Genomic DNA, 19,737 nt, shown 5'->3' on the forward strand with positions numbered 1-19,737 from the left:
TGTTTCTGTTTGGTATATTTTTTCTTCATTGGATACTTTCACAGTTGATTTTATACTCAATTTGGTTCGTGCAAATATAACATAATTTCCATTTTTGGCCTTGTATTCCGAGTTAAGTCCTGTGAGTTAAAGAAAAGCATAAATACACTCCTGGAAATGGAAAAAAGAACACATTGACACCGGTGTGTCAGACCCACCATACTTGCTCCGGACACTGCGAGAGGGCTGTACAAGCAATGATCACACGCACGGCACAGCGGACACACCAGGAACCGCGGTATTGGCCGTCGAATGGCGCTAGCTGCGCAGCATTTGTGCACCGCCGCCGTCAGTGTCAGCCAGTTTGCCGTGGCATACGGAGCTCCATTGCAGTCTTTAACACTGGTAGCATGCCGCGACAGCGTGGACGTGAACCGTATGTGCAGTTGACGAACTTTGAGCGAGGGCGTATAGTGGGCATGCGGGAGGCCGGGTGGACGTACCGCCGAATTGCTCAACACGTGGGGCGTGAGGTCTCCACAGTACATCGATGTTGTCGCCAGTGGTCGGCGGAAGGTGCACGTGCCCGTCGACCTGGGACCGGACCGCAGCGACGCACGGATGCACGCCAAGACCGTAGGATCCTACGCAGTGCCGTAGGGGACCGCACCGCCACTTCCCAGCAAATTAGGGACACTGTTGCTCCTGGGGTATCGGCGAGGACCATTCGCAACCGTCTCCATGAAGCTGGGCTACGGTCCCGCACACCGTTAGGCCGTCTTCCGCTCACGCCCCAACATCGTGCAGCCCGCCTCCAGTGGTGTCACGACAGGCGTGAATGGAGGGACGAATGGAGACGTGTCGTCTTCAGCGATGAGAGTCGCTTATGCCTTGGTGCCAATGATGGTCGTATGCGTGTTTGGCGCCGTGCAGGTGAGCACCACAATCAGGACTGCATACGACCGAGGCACACAGGGCCAACACCCAGCATCATGGTGTGGGGAGCGATCTCCTACACTGGCCGTACACCTCTGGTGATCGTCGAGGGGACACTGAATAGTGCACGGTACATCCAAACCGTCATCGAACCCATCGTTCTACCATTCCTAGACCGGCAAGGGAACTTGCTGTTCCAACAGAACAATGCACGTCCGCATGTATCCCGTGCCACCCAACGTGCTCTAGAAGGTGTAAGTCATCTACCCTGGCCAGCAAGATCTCCGGATCTGTCCCCCATTGAGCATGTTTTGGACTGGATGAAGCGTCGTCTCACGCGGTCTGCACGTCCAGCACGAACGCTGGTCCAACTGAGGCGCCAGGTGGAAATGGCATGGCAAGCCGTTCCACAGGACTACATCCAGCATCTCTACGATCGTTTCCATGGGAGAATAGCAGCCTGCATTGCTGCGAAAGGTGGATATACACTGTACTAGTGCCGACATTGTGCATGCTCTGTTGCCTGTGTCTATGTGCCTGTGGTTCTGTCAGTGTGATCATGTGATGTATCTGACCCCAGGAATGTGTCAATAAAGTTTCCCCTTCCTGGGACAATGAATTGACGGTGTTCTTACTTCAATTTCCAGGAGTGTACATAAAAAAGCAAACAACGCATTTCGAGACCGCATGTATCGAAACTATCCTTCCGATATTATCGGGTATCGATGCAGATTCAAGTATTGGTATCGTTACCATTAATCGCATCGAACCTGCAGTTGGAACGTCCCTTCACGTGAGCTGACAGGTTGATTGACGCGAGAGGTGCGGCGTGCCAGTGGCAGTGGTGGTCATCACGTTTGGCGCGGCGCCGACTGACAGGCGGGTAACCGTCTGCAGCAGGTATCAAGCACGACATCGGGGAATTTCAGATTTTCCCCGTCGGAAATGGCGCTTTCAATGCTGATAAACAACGGCGCGAGATAGCTGAACACCGGTTAAGGACAATAACAACTCGCAGAAGCAAATACACAAAGAAACTGGCAGGTTCATCCAACGAAAACTTTTCTGAAACAAAATTGCTCATGTATTGATCTAGTATGTGCATCTTTCTGTTTAAGAGTTAACAAATATTCAGTGACAAAGAGTCAGCTGAATCACTGCGAATTTAGTATTAACTAAATGCAGGCACCTACTTTGACAAACGACGTGTCAACTTTATAGGACATCAGTTCCCTCTTCGGGCTGTTTCGGCATTACACCACTATCAAGCTTCTCTGTCCATTCACTTCACAAAATATTCAATAACCAGCTTTAGAAAGCACATCAACATATCCGAATGAAAATTTAGCCTCTTCTGATGTACGAGGGCTGTCCAGAAAGTAAGTTACGATTGATCTCGAAATGAAAATCACAGTGAAAATCAGAAATGTTTCATTTGTAACAGTTAGCTACACCTTTCAGCTACTTCTCCACGTAGTCGCCGTTCTGACTCAGACATTCGTCGTAGCGTTGTACCAACTTTCCAATACCCTCGTCATAGAAGGCAGCCGCCAGTGCTTTCCGCCAATTCTCTACGCTGGCCTAAAGCTCGTTGTCTGTGCCAAAATGTTGTCTTCATAGCCAGCGGTTCGTTTGAGCAGAGATGAAACTCAGTGGGAGACAATTACGGGCTGTATTGTGGGTAACCAAACATTTCCAATTGAAACGATGCAGGAACATCTTCATTGCCCCTACAGAATGAGGCTGAGAATTGCCTTGAAGATGAAACCGCACGACAGTTATGCAATGTTGGTTGCATAGCTTCAGGGGAAAATTCTCACCAGGCCCTCGTACTTGGCGGGAGACACTATTTTCTATAACATCTTTACGCGTTCACTAAGAGCTCAGGAATGAAAAGAGCGACATAATTCTACCTAGAGTCATACTAGAGACACTGCCCAACACATCTTTGCAAAGCTTTATCGGATTCTCATAGTCGTTTCTATTTCGCTACCGATCGCTACTTACTTTCTGGACAGCCCTCGTAAATACGAGGTTAGTTAAAATAGTAATGAAATTGATTTTTTTATCAACCGAAGTTTCTATTTTTTTCAAATATTTTCGCCTTCAAAGTAGTTCCCTTCGGCAGCTATACACCGGCGGAGTCGTTTTTTCCATAGATACCAGTGCTGAAAGGCTTCGACAGGTAGGGCCTTTAATATGTCGCTCACGTTCTTTTCAATGTGCTCCAAAGTCAGAAAGTGTTCTTCTAAGACAGTTTTCAATTCAGTGAAAAGAAAAAAGTCACAAGGATTCAGATTAGGTGAACAGAGGGGTTGTGGAACAACAGGAAAGCCTCTTGAGGCCCAGATTCCATGATGGAAATGGCCGTGTGACATGGGGCGTTGTCATGACGCAGCATTCACTCGTTTGCCACGTCCGTTCTCACACGATTCACTCTTTTATTGAGCCTTTCAAGGACATCGTTGAAAAATACTTCGTTGACAGTTTGTCCTGGAGAAGCAAATTCTTCGTGCACGATACTACCACTGTCAAAAAAAGCAAAAATGGCTCTGAGCACTATGGGACTTAACTGCTGAGGTCATCAGTCCCCTAGAACTTGAAACTGTTTAAACCTAACTAACCTAAGGACGTCACACACAGCCATGCCCGAGGCAGAATTGGAACCTGCGACCGTAGCGGTCGCGCGGTTCCAGACCGTAGCCCATAGAACCGCTCGGCCACCCCGGCCGGCCAAAGAAGCAAATCAGCGCTGTTTTGATCTTTGATTTGTTCATCATAGCTTTTTCGATCGAGATGTCTGTCTGAAACTCCTCACGTTGCCACTTTGTCTCAGAACCATGCCGACCGGGGTGGCAGAGCGATTCTAGGCGCTACAGTCTGGAACCGCGCGACCGCTACGGTCGCAGGTTCGAATCCTGTCTCGGACATGTTTAAATGAAATGTCCTTAGGTTAGCTAAGTTTAAGTAGTTCTAAGTTCTAGGGGACTGATGACCTCAGAAGTTAAGTCCCATAGTGCTCAGAGCCATTTGAACCATTTTGATCCCAGGACTATACTCAAAAATACGGGATTCATCACCTGTGATTACGCAGCTGAATCATCCGTGGTGATTCGCAATCCTCTCAATATCAACGCACAGGTTTCTTCGATAGTCCTTCTTCATGGTTGTGAGGCTTTACGGCACAATTTTGGCACAAGCCTTCCGCTTGCGCAAACCTTCAGTCAAAATCTGATGCACAGTGGGAGTGTTTATGTTTAACAGATCACCCTCCATCCTTATTGTTAAACGTCGGTCTGATCTCACACGAGCACGCACATGTTCAACGGTTTCGTTCGTTTTTGAAGTGGAAAGTCTCCCTGAGCGAGGTTCTTCTTCAACGTTTTCTCGGCCTTACAAAAATGATTTATGCCAGCGAAACACTTGTGCTTTTGATAAGCAATGTTCCCTGTAGACCTGTCTCATGTTTTCAAAGGTCACACTCGCGGATTCCGTAAGTGTAACACAAAACTTGACGGCATAACGCTTCACTGATGGCGCTGTCAAAAATCACGTAATGCGTGTACGTAGCTGAAACTCGGACTGAGTATCTGGAAGGGACGAACTCACCGGGCTACACAAGTAGAACAACACAGCGTTGCCAGATCGCTCGCAGTGTTGTCAGTCTCACTTTTACCACTCACCTCGTAAATGTAACAATAACGTCTTTTTCCTCCTGGTAAAGTGAAAATCAGTAAGAGCCACCGGCGAATCTTGCGGAAGTAAAAGCTGTTGCTTCTTAAAAGTACTGTGATAGGGTCCACAGAAGTGGATTCCGACAAGGTCTGCAGTCTCTAGCATCCCGTGGGAAATAGTGCCGTCCCAGCAAATTCTTCGTTCCCAGAAGCTCTGTAAGTGGATATGAAGCTAGCCTGGAAACTACAAGTTGCAGTTAAATTTTCCCATCGTTGTTTTTGTGCCTTTGCCACTCACTTCATGAACCACGCAATGAGCGATTATATTCAAAGCTGGTAATTTAAATTTTGCTCTGAGGTGGCGGACAAACATCCTTGACAGTGACGCAACGCCGAAATTGCAGTATCAGAATAGATGTTTCTACACCTATAAGCGGAAAATGACGGCCTGTAAATAATTCATAAGGCTGGCGACTCACATTGCAAGATTTGTTGTATTAACTGCTACAGAGGGGCGACAACGGTTTAATTATTTTTCACGGCTTCATAATAATTCACAGGACTGCCAGAGCCAGAAAACTACACTCCTGGAAATTGAAATAAGAACACCGTCAATTCATTGTTCCAGGAAGGGGAAACTTAATTGACACATTCCTGGGGTCAGATACATCACATGATCACACTGACAGAACCACAGGCACATAGACACAGGCAACAGAGCATGCACAATGTCGGCACTAGTACAGTGTATATCCACCTTTCGCTGCAATGCAGGGTGCTATTCTCCCATGGAGACGATCGTAGAGATGCTGGATGTAGTCCTGTGGAACGGCTTGCCATGCCATTTCCACCTGGCGCCTCAGTTGGATCAGCGTTCGTGCTGGACGTGCAGACCGCGTGAGACGACGCTTCATCCAGTCCCAAACATGCTCAATGGGGGACAGATCCGGAGATCTTGCTGGCCAGGGTAGTTGACTTACACCTTCTAGAGCACATTGGGTGGCACGGGATACATGCGGACGTGCATTGTCCTGTTGGAACAGCAAGTTCCCTTGCCGATCTAGGAATGGTAGAACGATGGGTTCGATGACGGTTTGGATGTACCGTGCACTATTCAGTGTCCCCTCGACGATCACCATAGGTGTACGGCCAGTGTAGGAGATCGCTCCCCACACCATGATGCCGGGTGTTGGCCCTGTGTGCCTCGGTCGTATGCAGTCCTGATTGTGGCGCTCACATGCACGGCGCCAAACACGCATACGACCATCATTGGCACCAAGGCAGAAGCGACTCTCATCGCTGAAGACGACACGTCTCCATTCGTCCCTCCATTCACGCCTGTCGCGACACCACTGGAGGCGGGCTGCACGATGTTGGGGCGTGAGCGGAAGACGGCCTAACGGTGTGCGGGGCGTAGCCCAGATTCATGGAGACGGTTGCGAATGGTCCTCGCCGATACCACAGGAGCAACAGTGTCCCTAATTTGCTGGGAAGTGGCGGTACGGTCCCCTACGGCACTGCGTAGGATCCTACGGTCTTGGCATGCATCCGTGCGTCGCTGCGGTCCGGTCCCAGGTCGACGGGCACGTGCACCTTCCGCCGACCACTGGCGACATCATCGATGTACTGTGTAGACCTCACGCCCCACGTGTTGAGCAATTCGGCGGTACGTCCGCCCCGCCTCCCGCATGCCCACTATACGCCCTCGCTCAAAGTCCGTCAACTGCACATACGGTTCACGTCCACGCTGTCGCGGCATGCTACCAGTGTTAAAGACTGCAATGGAGCTCCGTATGCCACGGCAAACTGGCTGACACTGATGGCGGCGGTGCACAAATGCTGCGCAGCTAGCGCCATTCGACGGCCAACACCGCGGTTCCTGGTGTGTCCGCTGTGCCGTGCGTGTGATCATTGCTTGTACAGCCCTCTCGCAGTGTCCGGAGCAAGTATGGTGGGTCTGACACACCGGTGTCAATGTGTTCTTTTTTCCATTTCCAGGAGTGTATTAATGACAAGTAATTATCGATTTTCACCTGTAATGGACCTATAAAAATTACCGTGTGTACTGTAAGGAGTCGCCGGCCGGGGTGGTCGAGCGGTTCTAGGCGCTACAGTCTGGAACCGCCTGACCGCTACGGGCACAGGTTCGAATCCTGCCTCGGGCATGGATGTTTGTGATGTCCTTACGTTAGTTAGGTTTAAGTAGTTCTAAGTTCTAGGGGACTGATGACCTTAGACGTTAAGTCCCATAGTGCTCAGAGCCATTCTAACCATTTTTGTAAGGGGGCGTCAAATGAAAATGAAATAGATGGAAGAAAATTAAGTAAAATGTTCATTATTTCAAACTTAATCGCCGTATCTGTTAATACACTGTGAGAGAAGACGGCTAGTGACTTCATGGAAAAATGTTTGCGGTTGCCAACGGAACCATGACTGTACTCAGGTGTGCACATCTTCACCCGAAGCAAATCGACGGCCACGAATATCTTTCTTCAGGACTCCAAAAATACAGAAATCGCGTGAGGAGAGATCGGGACATTATGGAGAACGTGGAAGGGCTTTCCAGCGAAACTTCTGCATCGTAGTCAAACATATGGGCCCGCCCACAAGTTGCCAAGATTGTTTCGACTAGGCTGCAGAAGTTTCGCTGGAAAGCCCTTACACATCGTCCATATCGTCCCGGTCCCTCTCCACGCGATGTCCATATTTTTGGAGCCCTGGAGAAAGTCATTTATGACCGTCGATATGCTTGGAACGAAGCAGGATAAACGCATTATTGTGACTTCTTTTGAATATGCAGTAAAGACTGTAAATTTGCGGTAGTGTCGAATGTTAAAGAAACTTCTACAGAAAGCTGGCGAGCAGACGAAAGTGTCTTCTTGGTAAGGACCAACAAAATACTAAGTAAAGTTTCAGTGGCCGTGTACAGCGTTTCCTAAAAGTAAAATGTAGTATACTTCTTTACTTCGTGAAATTTTGAAGCGACCTCGTGCTTACTGCCAAGCTCGAAGGATATTAGATTTAATCTAGTGTTCAGACATCAAAATCATCAGTTTGCTTCTTCGTTGTGATCCAAAACCATCTCATTGATGTGTAGTGGCTTACGATTGGCGTACAATCCAACAACAAAACTGAATGCTGGAGACAACGCAGTTGATCGGACGTGCCGCGCGTGCCCTTCCATAACTAGACAAGAATGAAAGTTTATATTCGCCACTGTTATACATTTGTGACTCCTATGTTTGGCATTGTCAATGTGGGCAGGAAAAATTCATTGAGAATTGAATAAAGAAATTTGTTTACATGCAGAATGTTATTTAGCTAAACGACTGCTGCAAAATTAGATAACATTCATTACTTGCTGCTATGACGGATGAGCCGTATAAGGAAGAATGACATGAGTTACTTACTGCTATAATTATACATTTCTGTAGAGCTGTACTTGCTTACCATACTCAAACAATATATTCTATTGATTTCTACTGTTTCTCTTTAGTAAACCGTATCAACATTCTTCTGTTAGCTACTGAAAAGTCCAAACATTCATACGTTCGTCTTCCATAGTGCCATATTGCCAGTACACATTTGCTTTTAGTGAGTGTTTCTTGCTTGATCTGTTTTGACAAAGACTTACAGGAAGTTATTCATTGAGCCCTTTCTCAAACATTTTTTTGTAATAGCTAGTCGCGACAGTTTTATAGCTGCAACATCTGCGGCATAAGAGTTGAAGAATTGTACTTATCGCAGCGCTTTCTGGGAAATACTATTGTGACTTGAAAGTATGACATAAATATTATCTCTCTACTCGTCGACTTCCAAACTGTGGTTGTTAAAACAGAAGTTGGCGGTGCCATTTTTGAACTACAGTTGTGAAAAGAAATTAGCAAACACAGCTAGCAACGTTCACTTGATTTAGTTTCACATGAAACGTTTTTGTGAGTTTCAAATAACTGTCTCTTGGAAGCCGATGCACATAAATCAAATAATTTAGTGTTCGGAATGCTGCCACGAGCAGTACGTTTTGATCATGTTCCAGATCGAGAAAATCTTGTTGATGAAGGCGGCGTTAATTTTCAGGCATTTACTAAATAAACTGAACAAAAAAGTAGTGAGAATATTTTTAACAAATGATAGATTTTCCAATAGGGTCACAAAAACATGCCGCCATGCTATTACTTTAATTGTAACATCTCAGAATCTTCAATTATCTCTTCACAGAAACTTTTGAAAGGGAACACAATAAGTACGAAATACAAAAGACAAAAATACAACATTACTTTAATCGTAACATTTCAAAACCTTTACTTATTTCAACATAAAAGCTTTTGAAAGGAAACACAACATTTACTAAATAGAAAACCATAAAACAAAAACACAACAATTAGTTAATAATTTGAGATTCGTTTGGGTGTAATTGTCATCTTGAAAGAACTGATTTACCGTAATTTGGAAGGCGGTGTTGTAGTTATAATCTACTTATTATTCACTGTTAGTGTACGAATGAACTTGCTCTGTCTATTCTACTTTAATACTTTCAGAAAAAAACTTCCTTATTAATCACAAGCAGAGCGATGATGAAGTTATTAGAAGCTGAGTTCTTTCACCAAGGTCTGCAGTCGCCTGAAACAAATTAGGTACTGTGCAAACAACTAACGCCGGCCGGAGTGGCCGTGCGGTTCTATGCGCTACAGTCTGGAGGCGAGCTACCGCTACGGTCGCAGGTTCAAATCCTGCCTCGGGCATGCATGTGTGTGATGTCCTTAGGTTAGTTAGGTTTAATTAGTTCTAAGTTCTAGGTGACTGATGACCTCAGAAGTTAAGTCGCATAGTGCTCTGAGCCGTTTGAGCGAAAACACTAACAACAATGAAAGGGCCAACCTTCAAAGTATACGGATCTTACACTGCTCTCTTCATTCTGAAGTATGTAGCAGAAGTCTTCTGATAGTTTATGTAACATGTGACATATCTCCATTATGCAGGCAGTACATGTCATACGGAGACACAAAAGAGTGGTTTGGGTTTTAAGATCTATCGACGACAAGACATTAACTTCGGACTGGGGTAGGATGCGGAGGGATATCAGCTGTGTCTTTTTCAGAGCACCTTCGCAGCACCAGCTTTGCGAATCTTGTGTTTTAGTCACCGCACTACATCAGTCAGTAGATATCAGGTCTGGTGGTCTAGATGTAAAGTGGGTGCCTGAAAACCAAGAGGTCGCGAGGTTGAATCCCTGTGAGACCACGGAATTTTGAGTCTACTTTTAACCTAACCTCACTCAGTAATGTGAAGATCTGGGAGGAATAACACGTGCTTCGCATTAAACGTTAAACTGTAGGCCTCCATTCCTCTGTAGGGTCACTGGACTGGGTTAGTAGGTTAGGGACACGCAAGCAGCAGTCGTGGCGTCCAATTAGACTTGGTCCCGGCTATTAAACCGCACGGAATTATTATTATAAGCACCAAATTAAAGTAAATATGTTATTATTTATTTATTTAGCATAACAAGATCAGGGCTATCAGGCCACCTCTCATATCCAACCAGACTCTGTACATATTTTACGTTACATGCAGGATTTTTATTGGTGACTGAGGAAAGTGTACTAAACAAAATTATATCCGTATTTACTTCATTTGCAGACTGATAATAGGAGTAGCATGTTTTTATGTTGGTTAGTACCTGCAAGTACAATGTAGTGTCAAAAGCCACATTTAATGATGGTGATAGCATCGCGCACGCAGGGTATGAAAGGGCCGTGCGTTGGTGGAGCTGTCATTCGTACTCAGGTGATTCAGGTGAAGTGGTTTCGCCGTGATAATGGCCGCACTGCGGGAACTAACAGACTTCGAACGCGGAATGGTACTTGCAGTTAGACACATTCAATGTTCCAACATCTACAGTGTCAATAGTGGGGCCAGAATATCAAAATGGAGGAATTACCTTTCACCATGCATAACGCAGTGGCCTACGGCCTTTACTTAATGACCAAGAGCAGTGTTGTTGGCGTAGAGTTATCAGTGCTAACAGACAAGCACCACTGCGTGAAATAACGGCAGAAAACAATGTGTGACGTACGACGGACGTATCCCTTAGAACGCCAAATTTTCTCAGCATTGTCCACCGAAATATGGCGTTAATTGGCTATGGCAGCAGACGACCAACGCGAGTGCCTTCACTAATACTACGACGTCGCCTGCAGCGCCTCTCCTGGGCTCGTGACCATATCGGTTGGACCCTGGACGCCTGTAAAACCGTGGCCTGGTCAGATGAGTTCTGATTTCAGTTGGTAAGAGCTGATGGTAGGGTTCGAGTGTGGCGCAGGCCCCACTAAGCCATGGACCCACCAAGTTGTCAACAAGGCACTGTGCAAACTGATGTTGGCTCCATTATGATGTGGACTGTGTTTACGTGGAATGTACCAAGTCCTCTCGTCCAAGTGAGCCGATCATTGACGGGAAAGGATTACGTTAAGCTATTTGGAGACCATTTGCAGTCATTCAACTACAGAATTTTTATCGATGACAATGCGCCATGTCGCTGCGGCTCAATTGTTAGCGACTGGTTCGAAGAACGTCTCGGACAATTCGAGCGAAAGATTTAGCCATCCAGATCACCCTATACGGATCCCATCGAATATGTATGGGACATGGCCGAGACATTTGTTGCACAAAATCCTGCACTAGCAACACTTTCGCAGTTATGGACGGCTGTACAGCCTGCACAGCTCAATATTTCTGCAGCGGGCTTCCAACAACTTATTGAATCCATCTCATGTCGAGTTACTGCACTGCACCGGGCAACAGGAGGGCCGACACGATATTAGGAGGTATGGCTCAAATGGCTCTGAGCACTATGGGAATTAACATCTGAGGTCATCAGTCCTCTAGACTTAGAGCTACTTAAACCTAACGACAGCACACACATCCATGCCCGAGGCAGGATTCGAACCTGCGACCGGACTGAAGTGCCTAGAACCGCTCAGCCACAACGGCCGTCTATTAGGAGGTATCCCATGACTTTTGTCACCTCGGTGTATACGTGTAAGAGCAAGCCATTAATGCTTTTTCTTCCCTTAGGCGGCAAGATACGTGTCGAGGTGTGGACGCGTGGAAGCAAAGTCTGTACTGACAGGTGAAGTCCACTTACTGGTGTAGTTACGACCACACAAAAGTCATCAGATAGTAAAATATGTGACTTGTTTGCGGGAAGACTCTTACACACAATTGAAAAGCAACTAACACATTGAAGTAGGTACAAATTAACGCTACCAATGATCACATGTCTGTATTTATACCCTTAACACCCTGTATATTTCAGGAAGCATGTCATGCTATACTCAGATATTAAAAATTGCAATAGTACAGATAAATTCACGCCCACAATTTAGATTCGAACATGATCAGTGCAGCATTAGTTAGAAATTCCCGTAAGGTGGGTTTTCAGTTATGAGCGTCAGGAGCAGAGAGAATTAGAGAAATAGGTGATGGAGGGAGGGAAAGAGGAACGTGATAAAATACACTTAAATAATGAAAGGGAAAAAAAGGTGGCGTGATACACAGACAAAGGAACAGAGAAAGAAGCATAACTGGGACGACGCTACGGTTGCAGGTTCGAACCCTGCCCTGAGCATGGATGTGTGTGATGTCCTTACGTTAGTTAGGTTTAAGTAGTTCTAAGTTCTAGGGGACTGATGACCTCAGAAGTTAAGTCCCATAGTGCTCTCAGAGCCATTTGAACCACAACTGGGAGAAGAAAGGAGTACTGGCTTTGCTGTTTGGCAGAGTGGCCGAAGGGGATTTGGGCTAAGACGTTAATTTTGGGGAAAATGTTGCGAGGATGATAGAAGGAAGTGCTTCAAGTTCAAGTGTGAGCAGAGAGCAGGGCAGCTTGTTCCAGACGCGACGGTAGTGGCAGCGAAGGAGTTTGCAAATGTTTTTGTTTTGTGGGTGCGCACAGTTAGGATAATAGCCATGGAAGGTGTTTAATCTGTGATGCGGGGTAATGTGGTGCTTGCGCATTGAGGACCGGCATTTGTCTGGCATCAACTACATTAACTAGGCGTATGGAACGCTTACATTGTCGTTTCGACGGATGATGCAGATGTAATGCGCACAAGCGTTCATGATTAGTTCTAACCGTCTCGTGTTTTCACTACTCGTGCCAGGTTCAACTACATTACGATAGTGGATTGCCTGATTCTGGGGAGGGGCCCAAACAGTGAGGCCATCGGTCCCGTCGGGTTAGGGAAGGATGAACAAGGAAGTCGCCGTAACCTTTTTAAGGAATTTGCGTAAGCGATTCAGGGAAATGAGTGGTTCATGTAATGTTAATACAACCGCTGATTCCTCAAACTGGGGGGCTATCAAGCACGGGGTCCCACAGTGTTCGGTCTTAGGTCCTTTACTGTTCTTGATATACATTAATGACTTACCATTCCATATTGATGAAGATGCAAAGTTAGTTCTTTTTGCTGATGATACAAGTATAGTAATAACATCCAAAAACCAAGAACTAAGTGATGTAATTGTAAATGATGTTTTTCACAAAATTATTAAGTCGTTCTCAGCAAACGGACTCTCTTTAAATTTTGATAAAACACAGTATATACAGTTCCGTACAGTAAATGGCACAACTCCAGTAATAAATATAGACTTTGAACAGAAGTCTGTAGCTAAGGTAGAATTTTCAAAATTTTTAGGTGTGTTCTTTGATGAGAGGTTAAACTGGAAGCAGCACATTGATGGTCTGCTGAAACGTCTGAGTTCGGCTACATATGCTATTAGGGTTATTGCAAATTTTGGTAATAAGAATCTCAGTAAATTAGCATATTATGCCTACTTTCATTCACTGCTTTCGTATGGTATCATATTCTGGGGTAATTCATCGTTGAGTAGAAAAGTATTCATTGCTCAAAAACGTGTAATCAGAATAATTGCTGGAGCCCACCCACAGTCATCTTGCAGACATCTATTTAAGGATCTAGGGATCCTCACAGTAACCTCACAGTATATATATATTCACTTATGAAATTTGTTGTTAATAATCCAGCCCAGTTCAAAAGTAATAGCAGTGTGCATAGCTATAACACCAGGAGAAAGGATGATCTTCACTATGCAGGGTTAAATCTGACTTTGGCACAGAAGGGGGTGAATTGTGCTGCCACAAAAGTCTTTGGTCACCTACCAAACAGCATCAAAAGCCTCACAGATAGTCAACCAACATTTAAAAATAAATTAAAAGAATTTCTCGATGACAACTCCTTCTACTCATTGGCTGAATTTTTAGATATAAATTAAGGGAGGGAAAAAAACTAACTTAAGCATTAGTGTCATGCAATATTTTGTGTAATGTAATATCTTGTAGAGACATCTTTCATTAACCTGACACGTTCCACATCATTACGAAGTGTCGTATTCATGATCTATGGAACAAGTATTAATCTAATCTAATCTACGGAAGAACTAAATCAGTATGGTGACACGCGGGTTTGAACTGTCATCCTCCCGAATGGCAGTCCTGTGCGATAACCACTGCGCTAGTGGAGGTTCGGTAGAACGAGTTCTTATTATGGTTATGTTCAAAACAAAAGCCACGCAAGACCAGCACTCGCACTGTGAGGCTTCGGTACAACCTTAATTATGTGTGTAGGGTCCTCCTGCTTCGCTGCGTGGTAACATGCTCGCCTCCCGGGCAAGCGGGCCCGGGTTCGATTCCAGCTGGGTTGGAGATTTTCCCCACTCGTGGACTGGATGTCGTGTTGTCTTCGTCACCATTTCATCCTCACCACCGGCACGCAAGTCGCCCAATGTGACGTCGACTGAAAGAAGACTTGCACTCGGCGGCCAAAGTTTCTCGGTTGCGGCCTCCCGGACAACAATGCCATACAATCATTTCATTTTTGCGTATGTAGAGAGTAAATGTGTGTGGCTCAATGGCCTGGTGAAAGTCTTTGTATTCAACGTCACTTCGGTAACTTGCATGTCCCTAATATAGAAGCTATCCAACCGGGGAAATGAGTTTAACGTGAAATCCGAACCACGTGTTTCTGGCGACGCCAAACAATTTCGTGAGGTGAAGGCTACTTGAAGACAAAGACGACGAAGATTCGATTCCGCAACAAATCGGTTTGTGCAAGCACGCGCTTTCCCGCTAGACCACCAGGCCAGATGTGTATGCAGATAGTTCATCGACAAATTGTGATGAGTGGTTTTGCGAATATCAAAATATGTGACATAAATGGCCGTGACTTTTAATTGCTTAAATTATTTAAATCGCTAAGGGACTGCAGCGCTTAGTACGTGACATAATTTGAACTTCATACCTATACCCCTTCCTGAGAAAAAGGGATCTTAACAGGCGGACAGGCAGACAGACGAATAATGCAGTAATGCTGGAAGGGTTCCGGTTTTACTGACTGAGGACATTTTATACCCTTCTTTATTTCTCGATTTGGATGTAGCGAACTGTGTGCAAACTGTATTTTCACTCGCTTTTGTAAGCCCTGTTCAAAGAACGGTCCTTAATTTAAATGCAGAAGAAAATTTGTGGTACGCCCGCTGGCACTCCAACATTTCCATAGCGTAGCGTTGCCATCGGCAGCGAGTAAGGACGAAAAACCTAAAATTCGATGTTACGGAAACGAGCGCAATGTCTGATGCCTAAGGGTTTAAACGCTTGTGACAGATATTGAGATCGGGCTTTAGAAAATCAACTAAAGTCTTCCAACAGAAGCATTTCTTAAACTGCTAAGTTTTTTAACCTTTCGCGTGCCACCGTATTTAAAATACACTGCGCTATCCAAAACCGGCGCTGAGGCAACAGAGACGTTTACCACGGGCCATAGATGACAGGCGTAAAAAGCGGCTGCAGAGATGAGTGCGGGAGAGTAGACGTGCAATTGTTGAGCAAAGGACCGCTGAGATGAACCAAGGCGCTGCCAACACTATCTTCTCAAATACAGTTAAGCGAGCGATGCCTCGTATGGGCCTCGGCAGCAGGCGTCTCGTTCATGCACTCATGCTGATTACTGTTAAATAGCGACGAAAGCTGGAGTTTGCACGCCAGTACTACAATTGGACGTCATCTGAATGGCGAAAGGTGGACTTTCCAGATAAATCACGTTTCATGTTCCATCACACTGATGATCGTTGACCTGCACGGCGTAAAATGTCTGAAAGCAAAGGGATCACCCCGGTGGTGGAAGCATTATAGTCCGGGGAACGTTTTCGTGGCATCCCCTCGGTGATCTCGTCATTGCGGAAGGCGCAGCGGATCAACACATATGTGCATCTGTCCTTGAGGACTGTGTTCACCCTACATGCAGTCTGTTTTTCCTCGGATCGATGGTATTTACCAGCAGGACAATGCAACGGGTCACACAGCTCGCAGTGTACGTGCGTGATTCGAAGAGCACCAGAATGAGTGTACCGTATTCCGCTGGCCACCAAACTCCCCAGAGTTGTACCCAATCGAGAAGTTGTGGGACAACCACGATCGGCCTGTTCACGCAGTGGATCCTCAATCGAGAAACCTAGCGTAGATGCCCACGGTACTGGAATCGGCGTGGCTCCACACCCCAGCCAGTACGTTCCAGAACCTCACTGACTATCTCCCTGCAAGTCTTGTAACGGTCCGCGCTGCAAATAGGTTTTCGACAGGTGGTCACATCAATGTAACTGAGCACTGTATAAGGCTGTTACTGTTCGCAAGGTATATGCAGGGTGTAAAAGATTATGCATACAATTTTGTAGAATTATTAGAGGAGATAAAAAGAAGTACTACTGTTATGTAACACAAATATTATAGTAGCACAATTTGCTCGCTTAGGCTATTTGGAAAGTCTGAGGCTGGATTTCCCTTATGCCAACGTTCACAGTTGTTCTGACTGCTGCGTAAGCAACATGTTGACACAGGAATCTGATTTGCAACACAATTACATCTCACTGCGAGGAAGGGTAAGTTATCATTATTGCTAGCATTGTCCACGCACTTAGATAATTAATTGCGTTTGGTGGACGAAATTGCAGTATCTTTTTCGTTCAAGTAATACTGGAAATGTTGGAGAAGGTCCCGCCATCAGTCAGGAAACGATCATGGTTCCAGCTTGATGGGGCTCCACCTCATTTTGCCATTGATATTAGAGAACATTTAGACAGTGATTTTCTGAAATATTTGAGTGGAAAGGGTGGGCCAGTACCGTTGTCACCACGTTCCCTCGACTTCTCTCCTATGGACTTCTGTTTGTGGAGAGAGATGAACCGTTTGTTGTGCAAAACACTAACAGACACCCCAGAAGAGCTGGTTACCCGTTTGGCTATTGGTGGTAAAATACTTGATTGTTTATACTTAAGAGCCTGTTGGACAGGCATTTGTATGCAGATACCATTTGTGCATTAATATAAGTGTTGTTGCTGTTGCACTCAAGCCAGTCGCAACACCGTAAAGTTGTATCGTAATGCAAGAAGAGATCGAGAGGATTGAGTCTTGGTGCAGGGACTGTGAGGTGAAACTCGCCACAACACATCTAACAGATGTTGCATAAATAGATGCAAAGACCTCTTATTGTTTGATCATACGACTGGCAATCAGTTACTAGAAAGAGTAAGAACTGTAAGCTGTCTAAGAGTTTTCGTACTGTGCGACTTCAAGTGGTACGGCTACAATAAAACTAATTATTAGAAAAGCACATGTCAGGATCATATTCACTGGCGAATATATAATAATAATATGATGATGAGCGTATGGCATTGTTGGCCGGGAGGCCCCTTGCGGGGAAGTTCGGTCTCCGGACTGCAATTCCTTTAACGCCATTTCGGTGACTTGCCAGTCAATGATGATGAAATAATGATGAAAGACACACAACACCTAGTCATCATGAGGCAGAGAAAATCCCTGACCCCGCCGGGAATCGTACCCGGGGCCCCGTGCGTGGAAGCGAGGACGCTACCGCAAGACCACGAGCTGCGGACTGCGAATGAATAAGAGATTAATTCATCCGCGAAATACGCGACTTGCAAAACATTCGTTCGACCAATACTAGGGGTTGATACAATTTGTGAGAAACATTTTTTTATGAGATTGGAGATAGCATCTATTGAAGGTGATACAAAACAACTGTAGATACTCAATATCCATGTCGTCTGACAAAATAGCCCAGTACATAGTGTCGGATGGAGAGTACGTAGTACAACAAAAGCACTTTCACAGATATATTCTATTCATGACCAGAACCTCTCAGAATGAACTTGAGCTTCTCTGATTTTATCATCATGGTCATTACGCGAGATGTTTCATTGAAGAAGTAGTATAATCCTTGACTATTATCGTAAGAGAGGCTGACAATAAGGCTTTTCTCCCTGTAAAATGCATTTTTGTAACGTTTCCAATCAATATTTGCTGATAATTTCAAATGCATGTGAGAGAATCGAATTTAACGGTATACGATCAGCTGTTTAAATATTGCTCTTGTAAAGATGGAAACGTTTCCGTAGTGTAAGTGCAGTCTTTGTTCTTAAGCAGCACTTCCAATTTTCGATCGTAAAAGTGTAGAAAGATCGTTTGAGTTTTTGCCGCATTGCGCCGTAGCCGACACCTGGTGTACAGGGCAATATTAGCGTTCACACACGGGTCGGCACCGATACGGCCCTGGGCGGCAGATAACGCATTTATCTGCGGACTGAGCAAGCAGCTGCGCTGTACGCGTGAACACGATGACAGCGGCGTGTCCGTATATCTCTCTGCTAATGCCTGTCGGCCGTGGCGGAACTCTGTCTGCCTTGGTGACACGAACCTTTCTGTTAACAGAGATGATAAACCACATGAACAGTACCTGGTGCATCACTTCACACAATGTGCCCTCGCTGGACCATTTATACCGAATACTCTGATGAGCGTTATAGCTTCCCCAGTGAAATAATAAGAAAAGATTTAAAAAACAGTATTTTTAAAGAAGAGACATTTAAAATTTGTATATTAAGTGGACACTAGCCGCTCAGGCGAACATACATTTTTCTCCGTATTATAATAATTTCTCTGTGTAAGTTTCGAAGGCAAAGAAATATAACAAAAAGATCTAAAGAGACGACAAGATAAGCTCTTTTGTTAATTTTTTAGTCGTCTTCACTTCTTCTCTTGTCTTGGTTGCGTGTAGACGGACATCTAGCTAGTGCCGGCAAATGGAAGCATATTTGTACTAATTAAGCAGATAATCTATCAGAGACAGCAAAGGACTTGGAAGAGCAGTTGAACGGAACGGACAGTGTCTTGAAAGGAGGATATAAGATGAACATCAACAAAATCAAAACGAGGATAATGCAATATAGTCGAATTAAGTCGGGCGATGCTGAGGGAATTAGATTAGGAAATGAGACACTTAAAGCAGTAAAGGAGTTTTGCTGTTTGGGGAGCAAAATAACTGATGATGGTCGAAGTAGAGCAGATATAAAATGTAGACTGGCAATGGCAAGGAAAGCGTTTCTGAAGAAGAGAAATTTGTTAACATCGAGTATAGATTCAAGTGTCAGGAAGTCGTTTCTGAAAGTATTTGTATGGAGTGTAGCCATGTATGGAAGTGAAACATGGACAATAAATAGTTTGGACAAGAAGAGAATAGAAGCTTTCGAAATGTGGTGCTACAGAAGAATGCTGAAGATTAGATGGGTAGATCACATGACTAATGATGAAGTATTGAATAGAATTGCGGAGAATAGGAGTATGTGGCACAACTAGACAAAAGTAGGGACCGGTTAGTAGGACATGATCTGAGGCATTAAGGGATCACAAAATTAGCATTGTAGGGCAGCGTGGAGGGAGACCAAGAGATGAATACACTAAGCAGATTCAGAAGGATGTGGGTTGCAGTAAGTACTGGGAGATGAAGAAGCTTGCACAGGATGGAATAGCATGCAGAGCTGCATCAAACCAGTCTCAGGACTGAAGACCACAACAACAAGAAGCAGATAATATATTGATTCAATGTTATTGTTCATTTTTAATTTGTAAGAGGTGATCCCGATTTCATGTCCGCCTTCCTTGATTTAATCTGCATTCGAGTAATTTACAGTGCAAGAATTGCAGCGGCCGAAACAGCCAACGACACCATTACGTGGCGATATTGACTAATAAAAATTAGCGGAAGCGAAAAACTCGCCC

This window comes from Schistocerca gregaria, chromosome 2 (assembly GCF_023897955.1).
Source record: "Schistocerca gregaria isolate iqSchGreg1 chromosome 2, iqSchGreg1.2, whole genome shotgun sequence".
Lineage (NCBI taxonomy): Eukaryota > Metazoa > Arthropoda > Insecta > Orthoptera > Acrididae > Schistocerca > Schistocerca gregaria.